Source organism: Choloepus didactylus, chromosome 2 (genome assembly GCF_015220235.1).
Source record: "Choloepus didactylus isolate mChoDid1 chromosome 2, mChoDid1.pri, whole genome shotgun sequence".
In the NCBI taxonomy this organism is placed as follows: domain Eukaryota; kingdom Metazoa; phylum Chordata; class Mammalia; order Pilosa; family Megalonychidae; genus Choloepus; species Choloepus didactylus.
The window spans coordinates 21,929,394-21,949,349 of NC_051308.1; the positions used below are offsets into that span (position 1 = coordinate 21,929,394).

Below are 19,956 nucleotides of genomic sequence, written 5' to 3' on the forward strand. Positions count from 1 at the left end.
GAGCCACCTGTTCTCCACAAGCCAGATCTCCCCTGCTTAGCCTTTTTGGTGAGTGGGGGAGTGAGTCTTGTGGGGCCCAATTGGTGTCCCAAGCTTGCGTGTGTAGTTGGTGTTGCCTGCCCTGTATGTGGGGCGTGTTTCTGGGCAGTCGGGGAGGGGGGGGTGGCCCTAACAATCAAATCTCCCTGATGATCCTAGAGTTTTAAAGCTACTGCAATAGTCTAATCCTTCAGTTCAGTCCTGCCACAGTTTGTCTCTGCCACTGACCCACAAGTCTTTGGTATTGGCATATGGCTCCTGAGACTTGCGAGTGGGCCCCTCTTCCAGGCTGTGCACCCCGGGTCCTCTGTTGAGGGATGACTGTGCTATGTCGCAGGTGAGTGCCGTCCCCCCAGGGCAGTTCTGGGCTGCTGGGCTGTGTTGGGAGGCTCCCAGTCTGCTCAAATGATGGCTGAATGGGGCTCTGTTAATTCACACTGCTCCCCCTTCCCAGCTCTGGGACATTCAGCTGAGGTTGCAGGGAAGGCTAATGTCCACGCCCAGTTTTGTGGTGTGTGCCTGTTATTTGAAGCACTTCCGTCACACTGGGTTGTCTGGGGCAGCTCTGGGCTATGGGGCTGGCGATGGGCAGGAGTGTTTCCTGTCCACCAGGATGGTGGCTGTGAGCGGACACCCCCCTTTTCTTGGGAAGTTGTGTTGTTTAGTGAATTTTCTCAGCCACTGGATTATTGCCTTTTGTCTCAGAGCTCTCTTAGTTCTGCTCTTGACTTGACGTGCCCAAATTTCAATTCTTTGAAGCTTTCTGTATTGAGCTTCTTAGAGTAATTGTTTTAGAAAAAGCAAAAAGGATTTAAAAAAAAAAAAAACAAAAAAACGGCCCTCCTCAGAGATCTAATGGGTTATTGAAATGCTAATAGACAAAGCAACCAGGGCCATTAAGGAAAAGTGCCCAGGGCAGAGAGATCAGCCTTGCTTCGGGATTTGCATATGCGCCTCAAGGCCTGATCTCCGCCCTTCCCCTTTCTGTGTTCACCAGAACTCCAAAAATCCTCTGCTTTTATTTTGGAGTTTTTCGTGTTGTTTTTTTTCTATGCCTGTCTCCTCTCTGCTGGGCTGGCTGCTCTCAGAGTCTCTGGTGTCTGGCCTCAGTCTATCTATGGTTGGAGTTTGAATCAGTAGAATGAGTTTCCGGTAAGAGCAGCCACTGCAATTCTCCCTTCTCCTTCCTGGAGCTGACAGCCCCTCCTCCCCCGGGACTGAGCCTGGCAGGGAGGGGCGCGGGTCCCCTGGCCGCAAAAACTTACAGATTTCGCTGATCTCAGCAGTTCCACGTTTTCATGAGTGTTGTATGAAGTATGCCCAAAGACAGATTGCTCTGTGGTGTCCAGTCCACGCAGTTCCTGGCTTTTTACCTACTTTCCTGGAGGAGTAACTAAAACATACAGCTCACCAGTCTGCCCCTCGACCTCCATTCATTTTTAAGGCTCTAGGTGAACTTTTATTTTCTTAAATTAGTCTTCCCTTCCCTGGTTATTATACTCCACATTCATATCCTCGGTCTCCAAATCCTCAATTTTTAAAAGCTGTCTTAATAAAGAAATATTTCAAGAATATGCAAAAATATGGAGAATATTATAACAAACACTCATTTACTCACTTCCCAGATTAAGATAAAAACCGACAGATATTACAGAAACTTCCTGTGTATTCCTTCTTGGTCCCATTCCCTCTCCTGTCTTCCTAAATTTGATGTTTCTCATTCCCATGCACATTTTTCTTTAACTACATATGCATGTATCTATCAACAATATATAGTATTCTTTTGCAAGTTTTAGAACATGATGAAATGATGTAATACTTTTCGTATTCTTCTGTAACTTACTTTATTTCTTCAACATTGTTTTGAGATGCCTCCAGATTTATACATTTAATCCATTTCATTGATTTTGGTCATTATATGCTATTCCATTTTGTGCATTTCATTCATCTACTCTTCTGTCTTTGGGTATTTAGATTGTTTTCTGGTGGTTTTTTTTTTTTTTTTTTTTTTTTCCTGATTTAAAACCTTACTCTGGTGAACATTTTTTGTCATGTCTTCTTGGGAACATGTACAAGAATTTCTCTAGGATATAGGCCTAGTGAGGGAATTTTTACATCTGAGGGCTTGTGCATTGTAAGCTTTTCTAGCTATTGCAAATTACTATCCCACATGGTTGTGTCAATTCATCCTTTCATCTGTAAAAGTTCTTGAATCTCCAAATCATTGCCAACACTTGACATTGTAAGACTTAAAAACGTATTGCCAGTCTGGGGGAGATAACAAGGATTCACTAAGTTTTAAAATCACATTTCCCTGATTATTAGTGAGGTTATACATCTTTTTGTATGTTTATTGGACATTTGGGATTCCTCTTTATACTCTCTGCCCATTTATCCATTGGGTTGTTTTCCTAGTTCTTTTTATACTATGGATATAAATATATATATTTTAATATTCTGTATGGTGTATTTTTTCCCATTTGTGGTTTGCCTTTTAATATTATATAGTTTTGATGTACAGAGTTTTAGTATAGTCCAAATTTTCAGACTTTTCTTTTCATGATTTGAAATTCTTTTCTATCCTGATGTTATAAATTTTTTCCCCCATAACTTCTTTGAAAAGATTCTAGGTTATGCTTTTCACAAATTCTTGAATCCACATGGAAATTCTTTTGGGATACTGTATAAGTTAACTCTGTTTTTTCCATATTGATAGCTATTTATTGCTATTCATCCTTACCCACTTCTGATATATATCAAGTTTCCATATACTTAGGGCCTAATTTGGTCCTTCCAAGTCTGTTTCAATTTTGTGCTAATGACACATTATTTTAATGATTATTGCTTATACTAAATCTTGATGATAAATCCTTTACCTTGTTCTGCATTTTTAACATGTTGCTAGCTATTCTGTATACTTCAAATATTCATATAAATTTAAGAATCAACTTGTTAAGATCTGTGAAATACTCTGCTGCTTTTTAAATTGGAATGACATTGAATTTATGTATCAATTTTGGAACAGTTTATATCTTTATTATATTGAAGCATCCTATCCATGAACATGGTATATCTCAACAATTAAATTGATCCCTTTATTGTTTACCTATGAAGTTTTATAATTCTCTGCATAAAGTTTTATGCATCTTTTGTTATATTTATTCTTACATATTTCATGTTTTCTTCTTGCTGTTGTAAGTGAAATCTTTAAAAACAATTTCATATTCTGTTTGTTCTTAATGTATGTAAAGTAAACTAATTTTTGTATACTGATCTTATATGTAGCCACCTTACTGAACTCTCATTCCAATATCTTACCTTTAGCTTTTGAAGCCCATTATATTGTCTGTTAATAATGTTTTTTTTGTGTGTGTGTGATATTTATACTTTTGATTTATTTTTCCTGTCCCATCGCTCTATCACAGACCTTCAATACAAAGTTCAGTAGAAGTGGTAAAAAGGGAGCATCAACAAGGGTTTTTATACCTTTTATCAGATAGGAAAATTCCCACTCACTCCTGTTTTAAGAGGTTTTTCCTTCATAAACTAACTTTGAACTTCATTGAATACTTTTCTGCTTTTATTGACTTGATCATACTTTCTGTTACCTAATCTTATTTATATATTCCTTAATTATATAATCACATAACATTCAGATATTGAGGCAAAGACTTTTCCAGATGAAAAGGACCTAGTCATTTTTTAACCCAACGAGGCAAAGAAACCTCTGTAATTAAATGAGCAAATTTCTCAGGGATGTAATTCAGATCTGGTGATGTAGACATATGGACATAAGGTGAGGATGGGAGGTGATACCATCCTGTACGAAGGGTGGTAGGGATTGAATTGAGGGCTTGAAGAGTGGTGGAAGTTTGGAAATATAGTTTGGAAAATAGGAAGAGAAATGAGTGATGTTAGCATGTCTGAGTTTCAAATTACATGTTTAGTACCACTCAGCCAAGGTTTGTGATTTTCACGCAATAACTGGAGTTTGTGGGCAAAGCACAGGAATACAGGTAGTTGGATTAATCTAAGGATATTGGCTGCAAGGTGGTTGTGGCATAAGGGCAAGGGACCTAGGGAACTACTGAGCCAGAAGTTTAATTTGATCTGTCATTATGGGGGCTGCTTATGGAAGGAAGCAAAGTAGGAGCAGGCTGTTACACCTGTGCAAATTGTTAGGGACCAGAGAAGTTAAAGTTTGATAGATTAAATATTAGAATTTTTGGCAATGGGGCAATTAGAAAGACAGAAGAAAGAAGGTTGTGATCAGAGAGAGGGAGATTACAGTGTGAGATTTTAGAAGAGGAGTTTTTTGAGATAATGACAAAATTCAGGTTATGGGCATGCATTTCGGAAATTTTGGTAGAGTAGTTTACAGAAGGCATTGTAGATGAGTCAGTTCTGCTAAGATTGCCTGCAAATGAAATGACCCACTGTTCCCATCTTCAATAAAACACTTTTATTATGGTAGAATTATTTAGTTAGTTTATGCGTTGAGCCTACAAAAGTGTTGAGCTGGCTGTTCTCTCATTATACAAATGTATCATCATCTGAACCACGTCCCATTTTCAGGATATATGGTGTCTGCTTTTTAATGCTTACATTTAAAAAGAATTAAATTTGTGAAGATCCTTACTAAATATGTTTGAATGAAGAGTTTCCTTGATTTTGGGAGAAGTCCTTTTCTTTGAATTCTTTTTATCTGTGGTAGTTGTGTCCCTTTAGGATTTATAAGTAAGAAGAGGCAAATCTTTTGTTTTCTCAAGTAGGCATCCAACCTGACAAGTGTTGGAAAGAATAGGTTTTCAACTTAGAATGATCTTGCCTGATCTTAGGAGGAGATTGTAGGAAGTGATTAATAGTCTTCCCATTGAACTCTGCAAAGGTCAGATGCAGACTAATGTGCAGAATTTATTTGGAATCCACGATTTTTAGGGATTTGGAAAACTTGAAAAGGATTTTAAAAGTCACTATGGAAAAAAGTTTATTGGAAATAATTAGTTTTTCTTTCTGGAGAAGTAATAATCCATGTGTGAACTAAGAAAGGTATTCTGTAACTTGAAGAATTCTCTTCTATCTAAGTTAACCAAGCCTTCTTCATTTTCTCTAAGAATTTAACAAACTTAATTAAACTCCAACTCAGTGCCATATAATTATTGTTGATTAATCCAGTTATGGTCAATTTGACAACTATTTATTGACTGCCAACTTAATGCCTAGTATTTTGTTGGGTCCTGCAGAGTACATGAAATGACAGTTAGATTTGGTCTTTGTTTTCAAGGAAATTTTCCTTACATGTTAGAGGCAAGACATTCTTAGGTAAAATAAAGAACAATGCAGAACTGCATAAGGTTACATGAATCCTCAGGATTCTTTTAGCTTGGGGGTATATGAAAGATACACTTACGCCTATCAACATCTTATACAGGGGGAAAAACCCAAATATAAAATAGTTTCCCACTAAAATTTAAGTGTATTTAACTATCTGCATTTCTATTAATTAAATTTTAAATTATGCCATTTATTTCAGAAAATTTTTGTTGAAGAAGTGGTTTTTGTTTACTGTATAAATACTTCTATAGTGTATGATCCATGCCAGGCACTAAATGCTTTACAAATGGTCACTTATTTCATCTGTTGTAGAAATCCTATGAGATGGGTCTGTTATCATCATCATCATCATCACTCTTTTACTGATGAGGAAAGCGAGGATTGAATAACTTGCCCAGAGTCGCACAGCTAATACAAGGTAGAGGTAGGATTTGAACCAGGGTCGTCCAGTTCTAGTCTCTTAAACACTGTGCTATGCTGCATCTTTATCTCTGTTTTTTTTCCATTTTATTCTTTACCATCTATTCTCAATTTTATCCTTTAATTTTTTTCCTCATTCTTTAATGAATGAAATGGTAATGGCTTCTAGTCAGAAAGCAAGTTGAAAGTTTGCAAATTTTTTAGAGATTATTTTTGCTATTCTGGAGCCATTTTTAAAAACACTTATGAGTAAATTGATACTTTGTGTTTGTATTGCTGTCTCTCACCCCCCCCCTCCCCAAAAGAGAGAAAGTAAACATAGAAAACAGTAGTACATCTTGTTATATAATGGTGGTGTAATTTTGAGTGCTTATTTCTCTGAATTTAGTTTAAAAGAATCTTGATTTCCCAGCAATTGCATTCCATGACTGTTTCTTTTAGTTTTGACTCCCTCACATGATTGTTTAGGGGACTCATCATATGGAATGGTGTGGGGCTGGGATATGAGTCATTCAGGAATCTAGTTCTACCAGCATGTAAATCATGTAAGAATAATCAGTTAGGCTTGCTAAGTCAGATTATTTCTTCCTGCTTCCAGGCCTTCCCACATGGATTTTAATGATACACGATGATGTTTGTGGAAAGATGGTAATTTTAATGTGAAGAAACAGCAATGCTATCATTTTCGTGAGTTTTTTTTTTTAACTTTTTATTTTGAAATAATTCAAAGTTAGAGCAAAATTGAAAAAATAATACAAAAAGAATACATAGAACTCTACTCCCTCATCCAGATACTCAGATTTACCAACTTTTAGCATTTTGTGACATTTATTATAACATTCTATCTATCTATCTATCTATCTATCTATCTATCTATCTATCTATCTATCTATCTATTATCCAGACATCTGAGAGTAGGTTGCATACATCATGCTCCTCTAACACCAATTCCAGATACATATCCTGAGAACAGGGACACTTACTATGTAACTACGTTAAGTACAGCTATCACGTTCCTGAAATTTAACATTGGTATAAAGCATTTAGTCCATATTCCATTTTTTTTTTTTCAGTTGTCCCAATAATGTCCTTTTTTTTCTGTGTTGGAAATTTTTTTTTATCATTTCCTTGAGTTTTCATGTTAAAATAAGCCACTCTTTTAGCTAAGAATTAAAAATGACTTGACCAAGACATGTTTGACCCAAGTCTGTCATTTCCTTACTTTACCAGTAACTGAATGAGACAAATAAACCTGACTTGATGCTTTTTACTTCTGTGCTCTGTTAGTGTCACTTTGAGGTCCTGACACTGCCCTTGCTATTATTCAAGGTCTTGTTTTACTGGCGGAACTTGGTCTTGACAGCTTTCTTTCTTTCTTTTTTTTTTTTTTTCCTAATAGTTCTGGACAGATATGTTGATTTGTAGCATCAGATGAGATGCACTCTTGTCAGTCTGGATGGAAATAGCTTTGTGATTCTTGCTGTGAAATCTCATTTATGTGTTTTCTGGCCATTATGGGAAATGTCTATCAGTCATGAGTAGAATGTCGTTTCCTAATAGCTAGATGCCCTAGAAACAAAGTCCATTACTAGTTGTAGGTTCAGTGTTTAAAATAATTTAGCAGGTCCCATTGCATAAACTGGCATTCTCCTTTCTTCTCCTCCTTGTCTCATTGAGGTTTAAAAGAAAGCCCAACTTTACATGTGGAATTCTCACTGGACAGCAGTCACCCGAGGCTGCAGATGCCTTCCTCTGCCTGTGGCTATAGGATTACTTTGGTTTTGGTTTATGTGCGGAAGGTTTATGTGCTAACATTACCTGTAAGGCAATGGATTAAAAGATATATCATACTCAGGATTATTTTGATAAGCTCTATTCCATTCTCTTGAGTTATTTCATAATATCATCTGATTTGTTGCATTAGCTGCCAGAGGACTAAGAGATATGGCATCACAATTTAACTAGGTCTTAGATAAGGCAGCTCCAAATAAGTATGAATACAAGATATAAATTGTTAATAGCTGGAGCAATAAGGCTGGGGTAGTCAGAAACGATAATGTGCAGGACTCCCCACAGATACTGTTGGTTACAATGAATTTTGAGAAGGAAACTGTTTATTATACATAGGAGAAGATTCTCATCCTAATGCCATGAAAATCCTGTATTGATTTAAATACTTTGCCTTAAATTATTTTCCTCCAGATAGATGTGTGTGTATTCTGGCATCTGACACAGTTTTGCATCTGATGATATCCTGCTCTTGTTGTCTTGCTGCTCATTTCCTAATGGCAAGTTCTCCTCCCACCAGGTTTTGACTCTGAGCACTTCAATGTTCAGAGTAGATTCACTGATCACTTGGCATACTCTAGAGTTTGCATTTACAATTTATACATGGAGTTTCCTTTTTAAAGGGGAAAATGCTTTTTAACTGAAAATTGTCCTGAAGAGTATTCATTCATTCAGAAATTCTGAAGATGGCCACCTATATCTTTTGAAAGTGTTCTCACCTGAAAAGTGTTCTGGGTACTGAGATCTCTTAGCTCCATGATGAGAGCGTGTATGGAAGAGAGGTCAATGGCAAGTGATCAAGGAGGGCAGTATTGTGACTGCTATACCCCTCTAAATGAAATATTTACTATAGGAACAAGTTTATAAAGCAACATATTGAAAATTTTCTTAAAAAGATGAATTCCTCCACCAACTTTTCACCCTAATAAACAGTTTCTTTTTGCATGTATATGTAACTATAATCTCTATAGCCATAAGAATAATATAGACAGATTTTTCTTACGTTGACTTGTAAACTTAACATTATATCAGACTATTTTATCATCCCATAAAATAATTACTAAGTAATATTGTGTCAAGCATTTTGTTGGATAGCCAAGGTTTTGGAAATGTCATCACCTTAAATTTTTATCTGAATGATAAATGACACAAAGGGTCTCTAGGAATTGCACATAATATATATGCATATATATTTACTTTACATATATTATAGCTTTGTTCTGATTTTGTAGCTTTGCTATAGTATAAATCACCTTGTGGTTTTTTTTTTTTTTGGTCCTGTGAGAAGAAGGAGTTCAAGTGGATTTAAAAATATCAGAGAGGGACATGTGACTAGCCTGAAACATTCCTAGTATTTGGGAGAGATTTTGCTTCTCTTTCTCTCTCTTGATTTATAATGCTTTTTTTTTTTTTATTAGAAATGTACCATGTAGAAAATTTGAATAATAAAAAAATACATACCAAAGAAAATAAAAGCTGATTGCATTCATAGCGTCAGAGGTAACTGCTCTGAACAGTTAATATATTTTATTCCATTCTCTCTCTCCATATATATATACATATATACATACATATATAGGTACATTATTTTTCTTTCCTTTTATTTTTAATAAAAATATCAAATTTATTTCAATATCTAGTTTCATTTTTAAATTAGAGCTGTTGGACAATTTGTTGTAACTTAAAATTCCTATAAAAAGTGAGGAAAACATTAATAAGCTATTAAGGACTGACCAAGAAAAAAATTTTAGAGCACATATTTACAAAAGCCATGTTTATAACAGTAAAAATTTCAGTTATACTACTTACTGAGAAATCGTCTTTAGCTCTTTACTTCTAAATGTAACATTCTCATTTTGAAATAATTCATCTATTTTCACCCCAATTACTATGCCCAACAAAATTTTTCCAAGCTTTCCTTACCACTTATAAAGTATGACTCAGCTATTCATCTTAAGAGTTCCTTAAAAGAACTTTTTTGTTTGATCAGTAAGTATAGGCCATCACTACCACATGAGTTAAACAAAAAAATGGAGTAAAAAACATATCGTAAGCAAATTACTTGATAGGAATGTTAACGATTTCACAGTTCTGCTTAGCACAAGCAAAAATAGAGGTTTCAAGGTACTACTGTGTTTGGCATTTGTACTGCAAGCTTCAAATTATAATTTTTTTTCTGCAGAACAAGTCATGTCTAAGAAAATGGCCATGCTTGTAAATAAAAAAACTGTTATATCCAGCAGGTGGTATTCTACTAGTAAAGAGAACTCTTTGTAAAATTAGGTGAAAAAAATACAGAATGTCTGATGTTCATATTACCAGTATAAAGGTTAAAAATCACACAAACTATACAGAAAATAAAGAATTAAATGATTAATATTTGCTTTGAGAAACCAGGAATGATTATATTCCAAGAAATAAGCAACAATGACAAAAGATAAGATTAATACACTATCTTTTTTAAGCCCAAACATACTTTTCATCTTAAAGAGGATAATTCTGAGTTTGACTTTCTTTGTCCAGAATAGGACCCAAATTTAAGCTATTATAGAGTTCATAATCTAGTCATTTTTTTCACCATCAGATATTTTTATTTCAGTAGATAGGCTGCTAAATGGCAAATGACTAAGTTATAAAGATTTCCAGTCTGACAAATTTAAACCTTCTCTCAGAAGTATATGGTAGAACTAAAGAAGAAGACAACCAAGGTCATCTGAAATTGTGATTGACTGTATAATAATCCCAGGACAAAGTTAGAGATCTAACTTTTTCCAATTTACCCAATAACTGTCACAGATACCAACATATTTCTATTTCCAAGCCTAAAAGTTACTACAGTACTGAGGTCATAACTAGCATGATCCTTCCATATGGTCAGGCTTTGTTTACTATATAATGCTGTCATAAAATCCAAAGAAGAAACCTTAGTTGAGTCCTTCTCCAAAGCTGCATAATTTTCCAAATAATTTTCCTCTGGTTTCAGAGCCTGTTCTTTTCTTCAATCCTTTTTTAGTCATTTGGCTTTTGCAATATTTTCTTGATGTTTTTTCTTTCTTCTTCTGCTCCTTTTCCCTTGCCTCAATCATCTTAGCCAATTTCCAGGATAGTACAGCACTTCCTAGTAATAATGGAGTAAGGGCTGAAATCACTGTCATAAGGAAGCCATATGGGTGTTTTGTAGCCCATTCCACAACATACTCAGCCCAAGCCTTTATGTCAGACATCTTTGTAGTGGTCTTGGGAAAACTTATGCTTGAGTCGTGATCTCTAACTTTGTCCTGGGATTATTAGAGAGCCAGTCACAATTTCAGATGACCCTTGGGTTGTCTTCTTCTTTAGTTCTACCATATACTTCTGAGAGAAGGTTTAAATTTGTCAGACTGGAAGCAGGAAGGTGTCCTTTTATTTTTGAAAATAACATTGGAAGCATCCTGTTCATGTAGTATGTGTCTTGCTGTTAGTACTGTTCATATTCATTAGCATTCCTATATCAATAAAACTTTTTGTAAAAATGCTTTAAAATTGCTGCATAATATTCCAGTTAGGGTATGTTTTCCTTCTGAAAATATGGGGGTTCTTTATTTCATGTTACAGAATCTTTTCTTTGATACCATTTTTTCCCTGTGGACCCCATCCTTGAGTGAAAGGAGCCAGGTTTTTACCAACAGTCTCTCTGTTCTTGAGTTTGTCTAACACCTCTCCTCAGATCTGGAGGTCAGATTGATAGCCCTGGTGAGACTGTCTCACTTTAATATTCAGCACTCTTGTCTTCCTTGGACCGCGTCTGATTTTCTCTTGCTCCTCTGGTGAAAGTGGGCTCCCCATTCTTTTCCTGCCTCCGTATTATATTCTTCTGACCTTACATCCTGAGGTGCATCGACTCCCCGAGTCTCTGTCTTGTGAGAGTCTGTGGAGAGAGGCTCTGGTGGGTGGGCAGCGAGGACCACCCCCGCCACCTCAGAAAGCAGGCTTCGGGGTCAGCAGGCCACCCCCAGACCTCTAATGGAAGCATGACTGGAACCACCAGGTCCAATCCTCTGAGTTTGATAACTATTTAATTGATTTTCTTAATTCCCAGTGACGTTATAACTTTGCACCTTTTCCTGGGTTGTCATGGGTATTTCAATAGGAAATTGTGGGAGAGCAGATGAAGCTCAGTTAGTTAGCTGTCAGCACCCCAGAGAAATCTTACACAGATTTGTTAAAGATGGCAATAAAGCTGCTGGGGGAGTGGTTCTGATTCAGTGCTGGGTCGGGTCTCAGCCATGGCCCCGAATGCCGTTGAGGCTGTCGGATGGTGGTAGTTTATGAAGACGTAGACTGGGATGTCTTTGTGCAGTTCTACCCTGTTGTAGTCAGGCATTGAAACACTAAACTTTGAATTTCCTAGCCTCCCACACCACCTGTTTCAAGTATAGTACCATGCCATGGTCCAAATTTAGGTGACCTTGTTATAGGCTGTGCCAGCACACGTTTTTAAGTGTACAAGTCACCAATTTACCCTGCAACAATGGTGGAGAGAAGATTTGTAGGAATTGGTTATGTTCTTTAACACATCTTCTTTCACATGGTAATTTTGCATTTGCACTTCAAACAAACTTCCTATGTTTTCAGAGTTAATACTCTTTCAGGTGAGGAAATGAAGGTGCAGATGGACTTGCTCAAGTTCACATGGCTAGTAAGTGCTACAGCTTGGGACTAGAAGCTAGTTTTTCCTACACCAGGTTGAGCAGTTTTTCCTCCATTGCACCAATTCATAAACCAAGCCACTGAATCATTTACTTTCCAGAAGGCAATTTCATTGCAGTGGATTTGTTCTTTGCTTTATCATTTATCCATTTGACAGGTCTCTGAACCATGATTGCCCCACTTTTAAGAAGCATCAACAAAGCTATGCATGATTTACTTGAATGCCAAAGTGCTTTCGGTGTATTTTGAATAATTGTGGTGTGTGTTTAGGGATTATTCTTAGAGATCCATCCCCTTTAATTTCACTTCACCTAGCGTGATTTAATACTCCTGAGGATGCTTGATAAGTAGGATACTCACTGGGAGGAAGTGTCATACTTAGGAGAAAACTGATGGTTGAAACAAATGAAGTTAATGAGATGAAGGAAATTCAAGTAGATAAATAAAATATTTGAGGTCACGTTTGCACAGAGCAACAAAGGGTATTTGGGAATTTTATGATAGTGCTATCTTAATATGGAGGTTACTAAGCATTAAAAATTGCAGACATTTGTCTTGTTTTTGACCACCTCTTGCAGTGTTTTTTTGTAGTTGTTGTTGGTTTTTTATAAAAGAACGTTCTATAGAAAAAATTCGGAAAATGCTGAAAACAATTGAGGTAAGTAATTAATAAAAAAAAGTACTTTTTAATGTTATACCTATTAATCTTCTTTTCGCATTTAAAACTATATCATGGACATGATTCTAATTCGATAAATACAGCTACTCCACCAACATTTTTAATGGCTTCATGGTATTTATCAACCCCCTATTAATGAACATTTAGGTTGTTCCCAATTTTTCACCACTATAGTATCTTTGTGAATTTGTTAAATTCTTTCCTTAAGAAAAATTCTTAGAAATAGCATTAACTAATCAGACGTATGCACATTTTAAAGCCTTCTAAAGCATATGGCCAAAGCAGGTAATGCTAATGCACATTCCCAGCCATGTAAAATAACATTCCTATATGCATTAACCAACACTGATTATTAATCTTTTTCACTTGCCAGTCTGATAGGCAAAAAAATTTTTTCTCTATGTTTATTGCTCATGTCTATTGCTTCTAATTAATATTCTTTTCCTGTTTTCCTGTAGGAGAGTTCCTTTTTCTTCTCAATGTGTAGGAACTGTTTGTATGATAAGAATATACCCTTAGTGAGTTTTATGTGATTGCTTTCTCCCAGTTTATAATGTACATTTAACTGCATTTATGGTGCAGAACTCTTACATTTTATGTAGCCAAATGTGTTTTTCTTCCTATGATTTATTAAAATATTTTCTGCTATTTTCCTCCATTTTTAGGAATTAAGTCTTTAATTCATTTGAAAGTTATTCTGGCATAAGCCATGAGGTAGAGCTTTATTTTTTCCCAGTGGTTACCCATTTGTCCCAATCCATTTATTGTCTCCTTGATTTGAGCTGCTTTAATGTATACATGCAAAATTATAAACATTTTTTCATTAATATTTCAGTGTCTTATTTCTGTAATTCCTGCAACTTTATGTTCCATTTTAATTTGTGATAGGACTAGCTTCATTCAGTAAATTTCTTTTTGCAGTATTTTCTTTGCTTTCTCGTGAATTTATTCTTCAGATGAACTTCAAGAATAAAAACATTCATTGCTTGCATTTGCAAAACAAATGTGAGAAATATACTTGGAATTAGACTTTGTTCTCATGGCAGAGGCATCTTTGAGCACATGTATATGTAGGAGTTTGAAATAGACATTAGCAATTTTGCAAGTGTTTACAGTTCTTAAGAAGGATCAGAAAAGTGGCCCTAGGAATGTGTTCCTCTCATCAGCCTAAGTCGCCTCAGGGAAGGTGAGGCTGTATGTGGTTTAGTTTCATTCTGTTCTGAAAACAGAAATGCATAACTCAATTGTGGCACCATTTAGCCCAGGAATTGAGTCTGGAATCCCAGGATAAAGCAATCTTGAAATTTTTTCCAGAATCATTTTAAAAAACTTTCCAGAAGGGAAATCTGTCACGTTGGCAAGATCTCTGAGCAAAATACTTCCTTCTTGTTAACATTGCTTGTGAAAAGATAGTCCCTCTCCTTCATCCACCTCAGTGTCTGAGATCTGACTGGTTTCCTAGGCACCTGTAACTCAGCACTTAAAATAGCTCTTCACTCCTATAGCATAGCATACTAATTAGCTATAGTTAAACTAAACTCTCTTGAGTTTATTACCTTATTGCCAGGTCTTTCTGCCTCCTTTTTAAAAACTTCATCTTAGATTCCACTGCTTTTCAGGTCATTATCAATTCTATCTCTAGAAACCCTTTACTACTTTTTAGTTGCCCCCTCTGAGAGTATTTAAAGTTTTTAGCTTTAAAATATCCTTCAGGTTCTGTTTCATTTACTGTGTAAAAAGATGTAATTAAAAGTAAAAGATTAAGAAAAATAGGTACTATTTTCCATTGGTATTCTTTCTCTTTAGAATTAACGTATTGTTGTCATTTTAAATCATTTTCGGGGGAATGCAATCAAAAGCTGAATCAGCTTCAGATATAAACAATAGTGCTGCATTTTAAATTTGGGAAATAAGATAACCAAGGACCAGCCTCCATTTTAACTTGTGGTAGTTCTAGCTTCATTCAATACATTTCTTTTTGCAGTATTTTCATTGCTTTCTCATGAATTTAATCTTCCAGATGAACTTTTAAGAATAAAAATATTCACAAGCCTAAAAAAGTCAGAATAAGCATGGATGGAAACACAGATAGGAGGTGAGTTGTATCTACAGTGACCACAGGCGTATTTGGGAAAATTTGATGTTGGATAGCAGCTATTTGTTACCAGGGGCTTTAGGTAGTTAGCAGAGGCTTTGGTGTTAGTCTGCCTGGCATTGACTCCTGTCTGTACACCACATACTAGCCATGTGACCCTGGGCTTATTACTGCTCTGTGCATCAGTTTCCTCATCTGTCAAATGGGGATAATAACAGCACCTAGTTCATAGGATTGCAAATTGCTGAAAGTGTCCAATACACAGTAGGAGTCAGTAAATGTAGTGGGGGTAAAGGTGATGATAGAATATATGCACAGATTCCAGGGTACCCTGTAGGCATAGTATAAAGTAGTCATGTCCCCTGATTAAGTAGCAGCAATGACTGCTGACTCTCCCCTATGCCCACCCAGAGAAGATGTATCTGATGCTCTCTGAGTTAGTGCTATTAGATAGCAGAAATCTGTGTGTAGGGTTTGGGGTTTGAATGCAGAGACTTTTTTGTATTTATTTTGCTTTAATGTGCTTATTGCTATGGCTTTCAAACTATGAAATAACAGTTAATGGGAACAAGGGGATTAATAGCAAAATTTAAAAACCACTTAATGACTAATAACTTAGTGGCCTGTGAAATCTGTACCTTGATGTGCATGGTAGCTGTATTAGCAATTCTAGGCTGCTTAAAAGTCAGTTGGATGTTGTTTGGAGCAGATTCATTTCTCATCTTTGCTCTTCTAGTCAGGAAACATCAATAGAGTTTAATAACTTCCTGTCATTTCTGGAGATAAATAATATTATAGATAATTAAGGGTTATTTTTCATTTTGATGCTGGAGAAAAATTAAGATGAATCCTTGCTGAATGAACATTATGACTTATTGATTATGATTACAGGGTTAATATGAAATCATTCAAATGTTTCAATCCTCATGGATTTTTTTCCTGTGCTATTGCAGATTGAAGAACACTGTTAATTATGATTACATATAGATTATTGAATGCCTACTGTGTGCCATGCTAAATTACATATACTTCATGTTCTTTGACTCTGATTCCAACAGTGGTTTCTCAGAGTAGGTAAAGCAGTCAAGAAATGAAGGCTCAGAGAGGTTGATCAGCTGGTCCAAGATGATACAGGTTTCAACTCCTAAGTATGTGTTCTTTCCACCATACTCTTCTGTAAAAGTTTTTTTATAGAATTGATTGTTCCTTACAAAAATTCTTTTTGACTTAAAATCCAGCCTTCTGTAGAAGCTGGTTTACTATGGTGAATTTGGCATTTGAGGTCTAGAGTCAAATGCTGTGATATGAAGATGAACTTAAATAATGTACTCAAACCATGTAGCATGGGAACCTGTCACAGGTTGTGCTTTCTCTTCACCCCAGCCTCTAGTTTTGTTTTTGGCTTCCACTATGCCTTTATAAGCCCAATGTCAGGCCCTTCTAGCCTGGCCCCTGGGGAAATCTCATGTCGTCATTTCCACATTCTATAAATGATGTCATAGTCTTTCAGTCAAATGATTATTGACCCTGCTCTCCACCTCTTTTTTTTTTTTTCCTAAGATAGAAACATTGGAAATTTAAGGAACAGCCTTTCTTAGAGCAGATGGCATGAGAGGTGTTGCAAATAACCTTGGCAGGTGCTGGGCAGAAGTGGTGCTAGCAGCCAAGGGAAGACTTGTGCATGTGTATTTATCATGGGCACATTGTGTTCGTGTGACCTTTTTCTATCATCTTTCAGAACTTATCTAAATGGAGGCTTGGGGACCAGAGGACATGTTGGCGCATAATAAACAGGCCAGAGAGAAGCTCTTGATTTACGGCTCTTCAAACGTACTCCCAACCTCTTCTTTTTGACCAGCCAGAATCTTATCTTTTTACTGTTACTAGACCCTCTTTCCTCAGATTTTTCTTAGGACACTGGAAAGAAAACTCTTCTTTCCTGATGGTTTCAGTCTATATTTATGGTTTTGACAATGTAGGTAGATGCAAGCTCTGCTTTTAGATTTTGGGAAAATTTTCTCATTAATAGTTCAGTAACAACAGCATTTTCCAACTCCAAACTCAGCCTGCTTCTTCATATTATTGTTTTAAGGATATATATGAGAACAGAGCTTAACTTAAGGTACCATAGGCATGTTGTGCTTTTCTAAGAAACGAGGTGTCTCTATCTTCTCGTCTCTCAGCTTTCATCCGAACAGTGGTTCCCGATGTTCACTGCCAGAATTAAATAGACCCTTAGAGATAACACGTGCCCTAAAAAATAGTCCTAGCGATTAATCAGAGCCTTTTATCCGAGTCAGTTAAAAGTACTCTGTATGGCTCCGTGATAGGTTAAGTTCCCGAGGAATACTAAGTTAAGGAATAAAATCGGTTATGGTTACTAATGAGATGAAAGGTTTTGACAACCTAACTTTATTTGTGGAGTTGGTATTTTAGCTGTGGGCATATTTGGTCAATTAAAATGTACTCTCGTGATTCAAATGACAAAATTTGCTTTCTTACTCCCATTAATAAAAATGTTAATAGGTGTTAGAGAAAAATGACTTATCCTGGGCAAAGAATGAGTGACTTATTTTTCTGTCATTCAGAAGGAAAAAAAAAAAAAAAAGCCAGACCACAGGTTTGCGCTAAGTCCAGGCAGATTCATGCTCAGCAGGAGTTTGGAGAGCAGGTGATGAGCAGTTACTGACCTGAAAAACAAAGTCGTAAACCAAAAACCGTTTTTGTGTTTGTATCAACTGAATTTTGCATGTGCATTTACAGAATTTTCTCCTCTTTGTGTGAGGCAAAATTGTTTCTTTCCATATACAGTGGGAACAGTGGACTGATTTGCTTCCATTTCCTACAAAATTTCCATTACTCGTTATTCTTGGGGGTGCTACTGTAGATATGAACTTTCATGGGATCTCACATGTAATGGATGAGGACTTTTCTTCAGATCGTCTTGGGGAGCAAAAAAATGATAGTAATAACACTGCGCAAAATGGCAATATTAGTAATAGCTAATAATTATTTAGCTTATTTTGTCCAAGCATGTTCTGAGATCTTTTCATATATTAATAATCTTTTGAGTTAACTATTGTTATCTCCATTTTACAGGTGGGGTAGCTTAGACCAAGGGAGGTTAAGAAATTTGCCAACAACCTTATAATTGGAAGAGATGGGTTTCAAACCTCTTTTGCTTGTTTCAGAGTCTATACTGTTAACCACTATGTCATGTTCCCAAAGGTTCTCATCACTCCAGAACTTTTATTTGCTCTCTGTTGCATAACCATGCAAGCTTAGATTTTGTTTTAATCTCTGGGGTGCTGGTAGTATTTTGGGTTCTCTGACAGGGGCCCAGTCAGCATCTATTTTCCTGTAGATTCTGAAAGACTTGGGAAATAAAAGAGTGAAGCTGATGAGATTCAAATACCACATTTATTGCTGATCGAGTGACCCATTCTTCTTGTGAGTAGCCTGCTCCCAAAAGGAAGAAAGGGCAGAGCTGAGTTGAGCATGCCCTATTTCCAAAGTTACATCGGTTAAGTCAAGCCGTCTCCTCTGGTAGAGGAAAATGAAGGGAAAGAAAGAGACTGGAGTGGGAGGTTGGGAAGAATCCTTCCTAATGGAATCCAGGAGTAGGGAAAAGGGCTCCCTCTAATATTAGCATTATGTGTTGATCAAATCTGGAATCCTAGCAAAAAGTTATTCCCTTCAGAATTAGGAAATGGGAGGGATTGCTATGATGTTGAGTAATAGTTCTGTGGATTGGTGGGAAAATTGCATGTTGGTATAAGTATAGTTAGAATGCTCTCCTGAGTTCTTATTAAATTCTTGGATATTTCACCTCTCATTGATTTCTGGAATTTAAACATATATACCTGTGGACTTAGGTGCTATTGCTTCCTTTCTATAAGTCTTTAATATGCTTTGTTTTTCCCCTTATGTTTTCAATGACATTGTTTACCTGTTTTTAATCCTGACAACGTGGCCAGTTATTATGCTTCCGAAAGCATTGTTGTCTCACCTTTAAATCATGTGGGTAGTAACTCTGCTTATCTAGAAAAGCACCTCAATCTCAAAGCAATTTAGAGAGCTTATAAAGCAGTATCTGAGTAGACATTGCTGAGAGATAACTTGGTATGTCATTAGAATCGATCTTGTTGCAGTTTATAATCATTTAAGAGTGTATAACACTGGATTGCTATTTTGCAGTGTAGAGATGAAGTGATTAGTAGTGAGATTTCTGGTGCTTAAAAGCAACAAGAGAGTTTAGGCGGCCGGGTTTTAATTTCTAGAGGCGTTGTCTAGAATGGAGTGGGGACAAATGTATGATTCATAGTGTTTAATGATAGTTATGAGTAAGTGGAAAGGACTTATACTGTCTCACATTTACATAAGATATTATCTAAAACACATAGCCAAATGTTTTCATTTCATGGTGTTTGAATGCTATTTGGTGTGTGCTTTGAACTAGAAACCCTTTGGTGACAAGAAAGAAATAGAAAAGAGAGTAGTAATAGCTAAAATTTATTGTGCACTTGCAGTGTGCCAAGAATTATGCCAAGCACTTTACATCATTGTTTCGTTTGAGTCCATGAGATGTTAACCATTATACAGAGGTGTGGAGTCCAAGGCTGTAAATGATTAGGTTACTTAACTAAAGTTACGCAGCTAATTGGCGCTAAAGTTGTGTTGACATGCGGTGACATCTTTCCCAGTAAGGGCAAGATGGTCCATGGTGCTTTGTTTCCCTAGTAGGAGAAAGATAGTCTATGGTGTTTTTAGAGAGGTCAATCTGGTTGAGATGACAACACTGGAAAATATTTAGTCATATATTAATAAATGAAAAATGTGGTACAGATTGTTAGGATGGAGTAATGGAAGCAGAGCTAACTGGGGAATTTGTTTGATCTGCACCTTACAGAAG

General features: G+C 36.3%; 1 protein-coding gene and 1 pseudogene across 5 annotated transcripts in view; one reads left to right on the forward strand and one right to left on the reverse strand.

The window, feature by feature from the left end:
* Positions 1–19,956, forward strand: part of RYR2 (ryanodine receptor 2) — a 769,122-nt gene that overhangs the window by 135,454 nt on the left and 613,712 nt on the right. The window lies entirely within an intron of this gene.
* Positions 10,580–10,805, reverse strand: LOC119523117 (annotated as a pseudogene).